Source organism: Stegodyphus dumicola, chromosome X1 (genome assembly GCF_044657685.1).
Source record: "Stegodyphus dumicola isolate Sdum_Otavi_A_Nest chromosome X1, ASM4465768v1".
NCBI lineage: Eukaryota > Metazoa > Arthropoda > Arachnida > Araneae > Eresidae > Stegodyphus > Stegodyphus dumicola.
Genome location: NC_140780.1, coordinates 45807598 through 45821501, shown reverse-complemented (window position 1 = coordinate 45821501; position 13904 = coordinate 45807598). Strand labels below are relative to the sequence as shown.

The window sequence follows — 13904 nt, the reverse complement described above, 5'->3', positions numbered from 1 at the left end:
ATTTTTTATATCCTGTATAGCATGGCTTTGTACTGGCTGCTGTTAAAGATATAGTACAAAATGAAAGATCTAGAATATTCATGACATTGGCAGTTTCAGATTTGGGATTTTGCTGCATATTAGATCTGAAATTTAAATCCAGTAAGATGTTAATTATAAAATTAGAAATATGAAATGGTGATTTATGAAATAACAAAGTATGTATGACCTAAAGGGACTCAAAATGTACAAAAACGAAAAGCTCAATATTTATTTGTTTCCTTTATTAAGCATTTATTTCAATGTAACTTGTTTAATTTTTTGTGAAAATACTTTCTCTTTAATTCTATAGATAGAAATTCTTGTTCAATAGCAAAGTTCCTGGAATTTACAAAAAAAAAAAAAAAAAAAAAAAAAAAAAAGAGCAGGAAGCAGTGAAATTACTACAGAAAAAAGGGATTCCTCATAGCTGAAAATTTTATAAAAATAATCCTGAAATGATGTGTTTTACCAATTACGATACACCAAAATAACGTTTCAATCTTAGATCTTTCCCAGAAAAAGGTCTGAGACCTCGCACTTGGTTTGACGGATCGCATCTAAATTTCCTTGGAGCTGTAAAATTTATGCTCCATTGGTACCATGGACAGAGATCAGTTGAGTTTTGTAATATGCAGTACAGTTGTTGATGGGAACAATTATATGCAGAAATTTTTTAACCATTTTATATCTAGGTATGTCTCTTGCTTGTTTCTGAAGTCTGTTAATAAATGTTATTTGATCAAATCCTAGTTGATTTCTCATTTAAACTACAACAATGTACAATCCTAAATGTTGGAAATTATTTCTTACAAATTTTAATTTTTATGATAATTGTTAAAAACTATATAGAAGCATTTTTCATGCCAGCAAATTGGAGTTAATGGCAATCGTATGGACATTGAACAGGTTAAGAGAATTCTTAATCTATATAAGATTTACAGTATTTACTGCAAAAGAAAAATTATTTCTAATGTGTCAGCTGAGTAATTTGACAATTGTAGCGTTTAAATATTAATTACATTGGCAAAATGACAATTTTATGTGCTACCTCTCTTGCAAGAAATATATTTCATTTTAAAAGCATGAAAATATTTAAGACTTGTTTTAATATTTTCCCCCCTCTTATTATACAGCAAAGATTATATACACCATAAGTTTGGCATATTGTTACTATTTTAGGTTATGTGCTATTAATGTATTAATGTGCACTACGCACTTACAAGAAATAACTATCTTGAAATTTAAAGTTTAAAAATGATGGCAATTATTTTAATTAATAGTGTCAAGCTGATACAATTACAGAACAATTTTCAAATTTTAATTAAAATCAGATTTTTTAATACGTAATGAAAGCAATCTTTCATTGAACATTTTTATAAACAAAAGGTTATATATCAAAGGACTATTTACCATTAATTTAAATGGAAAAAGATTCTCGGATTAAGAAAAAGAAAACCTTTCAAATTATATTTAAACAAATTAAAATTACTAAAATATAAAATGATGTAATAAATATATAGTCTAATTAATATTAGCATTTAAAAGGCCAACAAGTGTATTATAATTACAGGTAGTTGAGTAATGATTATGTTTGGTATCCTAAAGTTGTCAAAGATCTGATAGTAAGATATGCAATTTTTTTATGCAGAAAGAACGAGGATCATTTAGTAGTATCTTAACCATAGCTTGAGTGTGTACTGTCCCTATGATTTGATTTCTAATCCTGTTTGCTCACAGCACTGGCAATTCAGGTTTATATTGTGTTATGGTTAGCGTAAAATATTAAAATTAATATATTCAATAAACAAAAATTTGTTTTCATACATGATCAAAGCATTTTGAAAAAACTGTTAGATTATCAGGTTCAGTGTTCCTCCTTACTTGCTTTGGGAACATTAAATGACCTGACTCGGAACAGGGAGCTTACTAAAGCTATGTTCAATAAATGTGGGAAGTAGACAAGATACACAGGAAGGGTATACGAAACCCTTTATTTTTCTCTCTTTACAATGATTTCCGGACTTCGGAATACAGAGACTAACCACTTGTGGTCTGAACGTAAGAATATAAAAATATTAACTAAACTCTAACTAAACTAACTTTGGATTAATAAACAAGTGCCTACTTGAAGATTGGCCGTATATTAACAGAAAGGCCGTATGTAGTACAGAGAACTGTTAACACTACGATACGTTTAAAATTATCAAGAGGATTAAACCTCTGGCCTTGAAGGCAACCAGCAACCGAGTAAAACTGCTATGGCAAGCGGCCTGCTCTTGCTTGGCAAAGCAAGAGCTCCTTCCTCTCTCTTGCTTGGCAAAAAGCCACAACTTAAGTACTTGGCGTTCGCAAGACAAATTTGCATAAATAAGTTAAAGCTTTTAATTCTGGCCGGAATTAGAAAATAAGAAGTGATAGTAAAGATTTAAAATAAAATAAACGTTAGTAAAAATTAAGATCCTTACATACTTCCCGCCAGAGTTAATTAGTTTGAAACTGAGGTCTAAAACGACCTTGTTGAAAACTTTTAGCTCTAGAATCTAACGCGAGGCCAATCTTTTACAAACATTTCTCACTAGAAACTAGAAATTAAAAAAAAGTCGTTTTTACATTATCAATTCCATGGACAATTACTTTTCATCTGTACTGCATCTAAACAGGAGTTCTTAGTTGAAATCTCGTTCCTTCCAGAGACTAGTTTAATGAAATGTTACACAATTAAATGGCAAGTAACATGAGTACTTATATTTCTCTTAACATTCTTATTTCATTCATGACGTTACTTAATTTTCTCCCCGTGCTCTCTGACATGTGTTGTAAAAGAAAACACCAAACACGAACGTGTTTATGTACAAGTGTTCAACACTACCGCCTGTAATCAAAACACTAACGTGTTAAAATTCAACATAACAAGACCTCATAACACACCTTATATTCATCTCTAAACCCTGAGGTACTATTCTGAAAGTGGCTAACTCTGAAGTGTAGCGTCAGAGAGCCTAACTACATTCATTCAACCTTTAACACATATTCACAATAATTTGCTCTTTTTACAGTCACACGAATAGGTTAAAATTTTTGGCATTACTTTCACTTTTAACATATCACAGTATTTCTTAACGTTTAAAATAACAGTTCACATTGTATATAAGGACATATTAACATGCCGTTAATTTTACGCATTTTAAAACATACATTAGTAGTACATTGTTAACTTCTATTCTTTTCCAAGCAAGTGCCAATTCTTCTACATTGAAATACTACATTTCAAAAGTCTTTTAGACTAAAACTTCTTTCTTACCAGAATGTTTTAAATAAAATTTTATACAATAACTTTTACAATATTCAAGTATTTACACATTCCTATTATACATTAATTTTAGTTTTACTCACGAGTAATTGAAAAACATACTACCAAAATAGGTAACAACTCATTTCTCGCCTTTTTGGCGATAAAGGTAGACCTCACATGAGGTAAAACGTCTTGAATTCTGCCACTTGCAGTAAGAATGAAAGATTAACTTAAGGTTGCAAAGTAACATAAAGTTTTACTTATCTTTGTGATATTCGGACATCCTTTTTTCTGCCCAGTCGTGGAAGGTAGCGAAGACTAGCATTTGGTTTATCTTCCTTCTTGTGCGGGTTCGCCTTTTAGTTCCTTCCTCTAAGAGCTTTCTTTTCCTTCCAGTTCGGTCACCCTTGAAGACCTTCGTTTTAGACTCTGCCTGTGGTCTTGGCCGTTTGATGGCAGCTGGTCTTGGCGGAACCGGGACACATCTCTCTCGTTCCTGCTTGGATCTCGTTGCTGGCTGTTCAAATTTTCCTTGTTTCTTTGCCTCCGCAGCTGGTGTTCCCTCAGAAATTCGTCGACATTTGCTGCGTAGACTCCTGTCCGATGCGTTGATCTTCCGTTTGGGAGCCGGGTTATAGTTGCCGTTATTTCTCCTGGCTCTCTTTGCATTCGTCGTACTTCTCCCTTCTTCATTCTGGTGGTGGTCGTGCTCTCTCTTTTCTGGTCGGTGGAACGGCTTCTTTTTCTTGTTACCTTCAATTTTCCAACGGGGAAACTTTCTTTTCAATTGCTCCTGCCTCCTAATGGCTTGCCCTTGTGATTGTCATTGTTCCACCTCTTGAGCTTGTGCCTGCAGTGCCTGCCGTGCCGGATCCTGCAAAAGATCTTTAAATATTTGCATTTTATTACGGTTATAGAAAGGTTTTATCTGGTCAATGTTTGCGGAGCATGTTTCACCATTCCTGGCTTTTAACACCACTACAGCCTGAGTTATTTTTTCTATGACATATGGTCCTTCAAATCGTGGAAAAAATTTGGCGGTTTTATCTTCTGGTGCTGAAGAAAGTGAAGGCTTAATTTTCAATACTTCATCTCCTACTTTATAAGTTACTCCCCGTCGTTTCAAATCGTAATAGAGTTTTTGTTTTCTCTGTGCTACTTCAGTGTTTTTTTTTTTTTTTGCTTCTTTAATTAATTTTTCTATATCACCCATTTTAAATTCTGGGGCTCTTTGTTGAACATAAAATAATTTATCTAACGGCGTTATAATCTTTCTGCCTAAAAATAACTCAGCAGGAGTTTTGCCCGTTGTATCATGTTTTGCGGTCCTAAGGGCGAAAGCTAATTCATTGACATAGTTATCCCAGCTTTTATGAAAATTTTTAACATAACTACGGATAATTTTCACTATATTTCTATTGACCCGTTCCGCTATATTTGATTGCGGCCGATACGGGACCATTTTTAAATGACGTATGCCCAGTTTTTGGCACATGTCTTCAAATATATTACTTACAAATTGAGGACCATTATCCGATATAACTTTTAGGGGCGCCCCGTATTTTAAAATGTATTTATTTAAAATAGAATCAGTAACTAATTTCGCGGAGGCTCGTTTTAAGGGAACAATTTCGGTCCACTTACTAAAATGATCAACCATAACAAGGAGATACCGACTTTTATTTAACTGACTTTTTGGGAAAGGGCCCAATAAATCTATGCCAATTATTTCATTTGGAAATTCGAATTTAATGCTATTTAGAAACCCGGCCGGGCGGAAATTAATATAATTAACTGCTTGACATGTTGGGCAGGACTGGACATACGCCCTTGTTAACTTTTGCAGTTCACGAAAATAGACTGCTTCGCGTACGCGTTGGATAGTTTTTCGAATACCAGCATGAGAAGCTAAAGGGCAGTCGTGTAACTCCTGGAAGATATTTAATCTAAGACTAGCTGGGATAACAGGTCGAAATTCGTTGTTGGAATTTGTAGTTTTTGTATAAAATAATAGACCATCTATTAGTTCGTAATGGGCCGCCCTATTTCTTATCGCCACAATAACTTGGTGGCTAAAATTTTCAGGATCCTTTAAATACTCATAAATGTTTCTAAATTCAGGATCCTTACCCAGTTCGGTTATTACAGTTTCTTGGGAATGTATTCTACATGCTGTGAGTATCGCCACCTTTACAGTATTACCTACTTGATCTATTTTTATTCTGCATAGGGCATCTGCTACGATATTTTCTTTTCCGGGGATGTGCTTGATTACCAGATTATACTCTTTATACTCTTGTAACTTGAGTGCCCATCTTATTAACCTTGGGGATAAGTTTTTCCCTGAGTACAATCTAGTTACCGCCGCACGATCAGAATACACTGTTATTGGCGCCCTTTCAAAATAGACTCGGAACTTTCGCACTGCTAACAGAACTGCAAGTGCCTCTCACTCGGTCGCGGAATAATTTCTTTGTGTTTGATTTAAAGTTCGACTAAAAAATGCCACGGGCTGCTGATTTTGCGAAAGTACCGCTCCTACCGCATAATCTGAAGCATCCGCTGAAATTTCTAAATTCTCATCATTTTCAGGAAATTTCAAAACAGGGCCTTGCGTTAATGCTTGCTTTAATTTTTCGAAAGCACTTTTGGCTTCGGCCATCCACGAGAATCTTGCCTTTTTCCTTTTTAATTTTAACAATGGTTCAGCAATAGCTGCAAAATCTTTTATAAAGGACCTATAATATGAACAAAGTCCTAGAAAAGAAGAGAGCTTCTTCGCCGTATTTGGAGGCGGATACTTTTGCACAGCGATTATTTTTGATTCGTCTGTCTCGATTCCTTTCTGAGATATTTTGTAACCTAAGTATTTTAATTCAGGGGCTGCAAATTTGCACTTTTCAACCGGCCTCATTTAATAATGAAAACACCTGTCTTAAATCCTGTACATGTTGGTCCAGATTATCACTAGTAATAATGATATTTTCTAAATAGATAAATGTGGTCTTTCCTAGAACAGGCCTTAGCACAATGTCCATACATCTCTGAAATATTGCCGGTGCTCCTGAAAGGCCGAACGGCATACGCAAGAATGCATAAGTGCCAGACTTGGTTATAAAAGCAGTCTTAGGCACATCTTCTGGTTTAACACCTATTTGAAAATAACCAGTCTTTAAGTCTAACGTAGTCATGTATTTCGTAGAGGTTATGTTCCTTAAAATTTCTTCAATAATAGGTAACGGATATACCGGATATTTAGTCATGGAGTTTAATTTACGATAGTCAATCGCAAAACGCCACCTTTTTGGATGTGTTACTGGATAGTCATTGTTTTTCTTGCATAAAACAACCGGGCTAGCATAACTACTTGAGATGGGCGTTATGATCTTTTTACGTAACATATCTCTAATGTGCCACTCTATAATTTTTTCTTTATTCTTATCATATCGGTATGGTTTGTGGCGAACTGGCAGTGAATCTCCGGTGTCGATACTATGGTTAGTAACTTGAGTAAATCCTGGAATATCACTAAATAACGAAGCAAATTCACTTACCACTTGTCGGATTTTTTGTTGCTCTTCCTTAGGCAGGTGGTCAAGGTTTAATATTGGTGGTTCTGTTTTTTCTTCTCGAACTGGTTTCATCGTCAGCTTAAGGGACGCTTCGTTAAAATCCAGCGTTGCTTCTGCCTCTGAAAGAAAATCTATCCCTAAGATGATATGTGCTTGCAAATTCGTTACTATAAAAAACATAATCTTTACTTGTTCGTCCTTGATACGAACGTATAGCGGTAATTTACCTATGCACTTGCATCTTTCTCCCTGCGCAGCTAACACTGTCGTATTATCCGAATTATATATGCGGTATTTACGAAAATACTTCCTAAAAAATCTTCTGCCACACAGGAACACTGCGTGCCTGTATCCAGGAATGCGGTGGCTGGGATGTTATTCACCAACACTTCAATCTTTGGAAGAGTCAAATTTTTCACCATCACTGTATTTAACTTGAAGGAAGAGGGGTTTTCTTGGCCTTCGGATTTCCGCACCCTCCCGTCAGCCGAAATCCATTTTAGTTTAAATCTTGTTTTTTCCCTTCCATGCTTTCCTTCTTTTTCCACTGGCCTTCAGACTTTTTTTCCTGGATTACTATTGAACTGTCGACGTTCGCCGGTTGTTTTTGGATACTCGGGTTTCCTTGCCCACTGATTCGCTTTGCTTCCGTAGCCATGTGCTTGACTTTGATGTGGTCTTGGCGCACCAAATTGGTTTCGTTGCTCATACTGGCGTCTTCTTTCAATGTCCGCCGTTCTTCTACTTTCAAACTGGATTGCTAGCTCAAATAACTTTTCCAGTGTAGTCGGATTCCTTAATTCAATAAAGTCTTGTACTTGGGGAAGTAACCTCGGCAAAATCACTTGAATTATCTCAGGATCCGGACGCTTTCCATACAAGAGTTTGAAGACGTGAATTTTTCTTAAAATAAAGGTGGAAAGATTTTCGATTCGTTGCTGATATATGCTGAAAAGTTCCGTTTCTAATTTTGCACGATCCCTTACGACAGGGAAGGCTTTTACTAAGGCAGTCTTGAAATTTTCGTAAGTATAGGTGGGACTTCCCGCTTGACCCAAGAGGCTTCTGCCGATACATTTGAACCAATTAAGCGCTTGGCCACTCAAAGCGCTGCTAGCTAAGGTGACTTTCTGGAACTCATGCACGGGATACAGCATGAAGTGGTCATCCAATTTTTCCAAAAAACTGGTTACCGGTGAGTTTCCATTAAATGTTGCTTCTGGTTTCATCGATGCGCGCATGGTCTGGACGATGTAACCAAATCCTTCCAGGGCGGCAGCTGGCATTTCTGGATTCTGAGCCGCTTCTGCAGGCAGCACAGGTTCTTCTTGAAACTCGGCCATGGTTATTCTTCTTCGTCGGGCGCCACTATCAGGTTCAGTGTTCCTCCTTACTTGCTTTGGGAACATTAAATGACCTGACTCGGAACAGGGAGCTTACTAAAGCTATGTTCAATAAATGTGGGAAGTAGACAAGATACACAGGAAGGGTATACGAAACCCTTTATTTTTCTCTCTTTACAATGATTTCCGGACTTCGGAATACAGAGACCAACCACTTGTGGTCTGAACGTAAGAATATAAAAATATTAACTAAACTCTAACTAAACTAACTTTGGATTAATAAACAAGTGCCTACTTGCAGATTGGCCGTATATTAACAGAAAGGCCGTATGTAGTACAGAGAACTGTTAACACTACGATACGTTTAAAATTATCAAGAGGATTAAACCTCTGGCCTTGAAGGCAACCAGCAACCGAGTAAAACTGCTATGGCAAGCGGCCTGCTCTTGCTTGGCAAAGCAAGAGCTCCTTCCTCTCTCTTGCTTGGCAAAAAGCCACAACTTAAGTACTTGGCGTTCGCAAGACAAATTTGCATAAATAAGTTAAAGCTTTTAATTCTGGCCGGAAGTAGAAAATAAGAAGTGATAGTAAAGATTTAAAATAAAATAAACGTTAGTAAAACTTAAGATCCTTACAAGATCAGTATACTTTTTTAGAATTAAGGCGTACATTTTTGCAGTCATTACATTAAATTAAAATATTAAATAAGAATTTCACTTTTTCTTTCTAGAAAAATGAAAATCCATGCTTTCTTTTACAACCCTTAGTTCTTTCTGAGAGTAAATTTAAGACCTTTGTAAAAGAGAAGTGGCATAAAGGATTTAGTTATAGTCATATAATTTGGGAATAATAAATTTCCAAATATATTAGAAATATTTATTAATCCTAAATATTTATTTTTAATATTTAGGGATTGAGTGGGCTTTCTACTAAAGATACAGATCTTGCTATTGTTCAGATATAATTTAACTTTTTCTTTCAAGTTATTGAGGTCACCTAAGAGATTTTTGAAGAATGAACAAAAAAAAAAAAAAAAAAAAAAAAAGAGTACCACATATATTTTTGTTTTGATGCACTGTATTCATATGATAAATTTGTATTTATTTTGAAGAGTTTAATCGTTTTATCCTTTTTCCTGGTGTGCTGCAAAAAAAGAGTAATACTTGTCATCCCTTGGAATAGTATATTTTATGTATAATCAGGGTTTAAACTCAGACGGAGATTAACTGAGCTGCTTCTTAGCATCTAAGTGGAATTGTAATTCCGGACAATGTCTCACATAAGACGAGGTCCGATACTTTTTTTTTCTATTTATCTATTCAAAACTAATTTAATAATTTATTAAATTTCTCTTTATCTTTACATTTTTCTTCGCCGCTAGAAAGAAGAGGGATGGCGACCAAGGGATTTGGCGAGGGAACCTGTTGGCGAGAATTTCCTCTTTTGTGATGTACCTGGCCAAGATTTTCTACCTTCGCCACGTGTACAGGAAATTGAGGAACATGGATTAAGATGAATTGTTCTTTGACTTTTCGCGATAATTTAAACTCGAAGTTTCGTCTTTTTTCTTTTACTAGTTGAACTTGTATCATCCATATCGCAGTTTGATGTCTGATTTTATATCTCTCAATATGTAAGGGAGAAAAATGGAGTCACACAGCTTTAAACTCTTGATAAACGTGACCGTCGAACCTGTTCGAACTTCGACATCAGCTTCGAGCTTTGGCGCTTTTTGGCGACAGATATTTCACGCATGCGCAGTTGTGTTCCTTTTCGTTCGGAGGGAGCCACTCCTGCTGCTGCGAAGCTTTCCTTCTTAACACTACATATTCTTTGCTGCGACCCTCCTTCCTTCTATTCTAACCTCCTTGAAATTTAACGACCGAAAGACTTCCTGGGTGCAAAACCAGACACCAGTGTTTGTTTTTCTTTCGTTTGTTAAAGTAGAGCGAACTTCGAAAAACTTATCAAATAAATCTTTGATTCTGTTATGAAAGGTATTTTTTTTCTGATAGTGCTATATCCGAACTAATAATTTCTGCTTTAAATTAAACCAAACTCGACATGTTTCCTCTTCTTCAAAGAGCAAAAGTTTTAAATGATTTTTAGTAGTACTGAAATTCTAAGAAATCGCAATAATATTATGATGTTAAGTTATATTTATGCAAGTTCAAATATTAAAAGTAAATTCAAAAAGAGTTTATTTTGCTTCCTATAAGTATTAATTTTTAGTTATGTTTAAGGTTTTGTCAATGTATGGATTTGAACTACATCAGTTGGATTACGCAAATTTTAGACACGAATTCACGAAAGAAGCAGTTTTGCCCTACAGATATAAAAATTTAGTACCCCAAAACTATAAAGATTTGATAGGAATGGAAATTCCCCCTCTCCCACAGAAAATTTCCATTTGTTGATTATCAAAACATATTGCACCTCGTTTAAATGCAGTTAATGTAAGACAGAGTATCATCGGTAATTAGAGTTCAAATTGGCATTCATATCTTTTTTCAGATATAAAACTTTACACAGCTTTCTGAAAGAAAGTTTAACAAGAGCCATTTACATTTAACAAATTATGTATTGTTGTAAAACCTATTATGTGTTAAATGCTAAGTTGATGGAATTTGCATCATTTAGAGATATTAAAAATTTAAACAAAGGAAAACTGTGTGAGATGTGACTATTTTTCTAAAAGGAGATAGATAGCATTAAAGTAAGATATGTAGTAAGTAATTACAGTAAGGCAAACACTCCTCACTTGTTTTGCTCTAATTCAAATAATTCAGTCTGATTTAAAAAAATGTTTATGATCTACCTCCAGCAGTTTGCATGCAGTGAAAAAATTTTACCTTCCAGAAAAGTTATGTGTTTTTTGTAGAGATATACTGTACTTGAAAACAAAAGAGAAACATGCCAAGTGAAACATAAAATTAGTAACACCACAACCTTGAGTTTCGCGTATAATTATGTCAAGATCTCGATTGATTTCGATAGCAAACAGGGACAGGTCCCTCTTCATCAGGAGTAGAGAAATCTGCAAGACTATCTCTCTTGAAATCGATTGAGATCTTGACATAAATTTACGCCAAACTCAAGGTTGTTTTGTTACTAATTTTATATTCCGTAGTTTCAAAGAATTGTTGAAAATGCTTTAAAAAGAAAATTTTGTGAGTAGGAAGAATGTGAGCTTTTTGACATTGTTCCACAGGTTATTTTAAATTGAAATATTTCTGAGTTCCTGCTGTAGATTTGATCATGTAAGGATGTCATAGCTTCCAAATCTTGCAGTTTTTTTAATCACATCTTCCAGTCTTTCTGTAGATCACTGAATCTTCAGGCTTTTGATTTGTAGTCTTAACAAAGGAAAATATTTTACAATGATAAAAGAATTTATTTAATTAATGAAAATTAAATTGTGCAAATTGCATTACCTGACTCTGTAGTAATTTTTAGCATAATTTTCCTTTTTAAATTTGTTTTGATCTGAATTTTCTTAATGATCTGTAGATATTTATGGAACTGTATAAAGATTCAACCAATGTTTAATCCATTAATATTTATATTTAATTTTGCATTACATTACTGAGTTTATCCACACCATAAGTACATGCACTAATTAATAGTTTTTTTTTCATCACGTTTAAAAGTACTTTAATGATGAAAGGTTTTATCCTCTACTGGGTATATATTCTGTATAAAAGTGTTCGAAAGTTCAAAACAAAATTTGCCAAAAATTATAAAATTAAAAATATCTATGAGGCTAAGGTTTCTGAATCACTTTGGTTTTCTACTCTATCAACTTAATTACTTTGGCAATTTACATTTAATTAATATTTTAATTCCTAGTCAATTTGCTTACTAACTTTCTCAAAATTCTTACTAGTTTAAATTTTATTTTTGAGTAATTCACTACATTTGGTTTTACTTTTGGTTTTGAATATTACTATACCCATGCCTATATGGATCAGAAAAGACGAATTGAGTAATTGAAGAGTTAGGTTTGGAGGCAACTCTACCTTAATAAGATCTGTCTCCTGCCTCCTCAACAATTATTCACTTATGCAAATTAATTTAATCTTAAAAATTCTTTAAAAAAATTTTTGGTATTAATTTTTTTTGGAATATTATACATTTTTCATGGTTTTAGATACGTGCACTTAATTACATATACTCCCAAAATTTAAATGATATTATAAATTAGTTTGCAGCAATAATTAATCTTTTATATGCATGCAATTAAAATTTCACAATTTAAAATTTGAATTTAAATTTACTTTAAATTACCTTTATACGTGTATAGAGAATATTTGTTAATTAAATATCAATATATTTTATGTCAGAATCATAATATAAATAATTCTTTAACATGGAGCATGTGTTATAAAACAACTGTAAGTCAATTTGAATTTCTTTTGAAATGATGTGTAAAAATATATTTATGGGTGCTCTTTGGCGATTTTTGACAGTACATGGGCACCGAGTTTGTGCAATGCTTTCACTTGTTATTTTGGCTTTATGTAGGAGCGAATTTTGTGCCAAAATTCAACGCTATACAAATCCAAAATAACAAGTCAAAGAATTGCACAAACACGGTATCCATGTACACATTGACATAATTTCAATTTAAAAAAATCGGAGAATTGCACAAACTAAGGATTGCACACTCCCTTAACTTTGTACACATCAATCTAAATTCACTTAAAAATTCAAAGGAGCAGCCAACAAAAACATTTATAATCTCAATAAACTACATTTTAAATCAAACAATGAAATAACATAAAAATGTAAATTTATCTTAGCACTACACGTAGGAAATATCCACTTACCTTATTTGCAGATTTTCCTGTCTTCAGCCAAATAAAATTCCTTAACAGCATCCAAAAACTTCCTAAAAATTATCTGAACTAGAATCTGTATACTGGTGTCGTCACATAAATTCACAAAAATAAGAGTAAAAAAATATCCTCCATAGTGTAGGTATCCTGCGACGTTAGATCATACATATTTCCTTCCTACAAACAGGACACTTATAATAGCAACTAAGTAAACCTCTATTTACACACCACTCAATTAATACTTTTTCCCTTTCGTTCCAAATCGCACAGAATTTTCAAATGGTACTTTTCCATTTCACCAACGCAAATCTCGTCAAGCAGGCATTATTGGCGACAACATACAGCATACAAATAAAAAATGTTAGCAAATGTTATTTCTAAGAATTTTTTATTTTGAAGACATAAACATTAAAATTATTGTAAAAAAGCCAATAAATAAAGACAATAAATTTGTAAAAAGATATTAATTTAAGAATTTAGTATGCTTTCATGGTTCAACATACTGATTCACCTTTTCATAATACGTGAGCCCAAGTCTCACGTAAACTACTAAAATCTCTCTCAGTAATTATCTACATAATTTCAAGTCAAGTCTTAATTTAGAATATAACTTTAAATACAAGAATTATTTCAATCCGTACGAATAGCTTACTCAGAAATTATGTAAATTTGCGGTGCTTTACTTCGCTAGTGCATTTTCATTAGAATTGATGAATTTAACCCTTGACTTTGCCTTTTCTATATTTTTGCCTTCGTGTAAGCGGTGTGATTGCATCCTAATTGACTTAATTACCGCGAATGGCCTTAGGGTATAAAATTGAACTATCTGAGAAACATT

General features: G+C 33.8%; 1 protein-coding gene across 2 annotated transcripts in view; it reads left to right on the top strand.

The window, feature by feature from the left end:
• The window catches only part of LOC118179682 (UPF0462 protein C4orf33 homolog), a 132777-nt gene that overhangs the window by 33000 nt on the left and 85873 nt on the right, over positions 1-13904 (top strand). Inside the window, exon 1 of one of the 2 annotated variants that reach the window (XM_085808015.1) lies at positions 10070-10225. The exons of the other annotated variant lie outside the window; for it this stretch is intronic. The gene's annotated coding sequence lies outside the window, so the exon portion shown is untranslated. Of the gene's footprint in view, positions 1-10069; positions 10226-13904 lie in introns of those variants that run through there. 2 annotated transcript variants of the gene reach the window in all.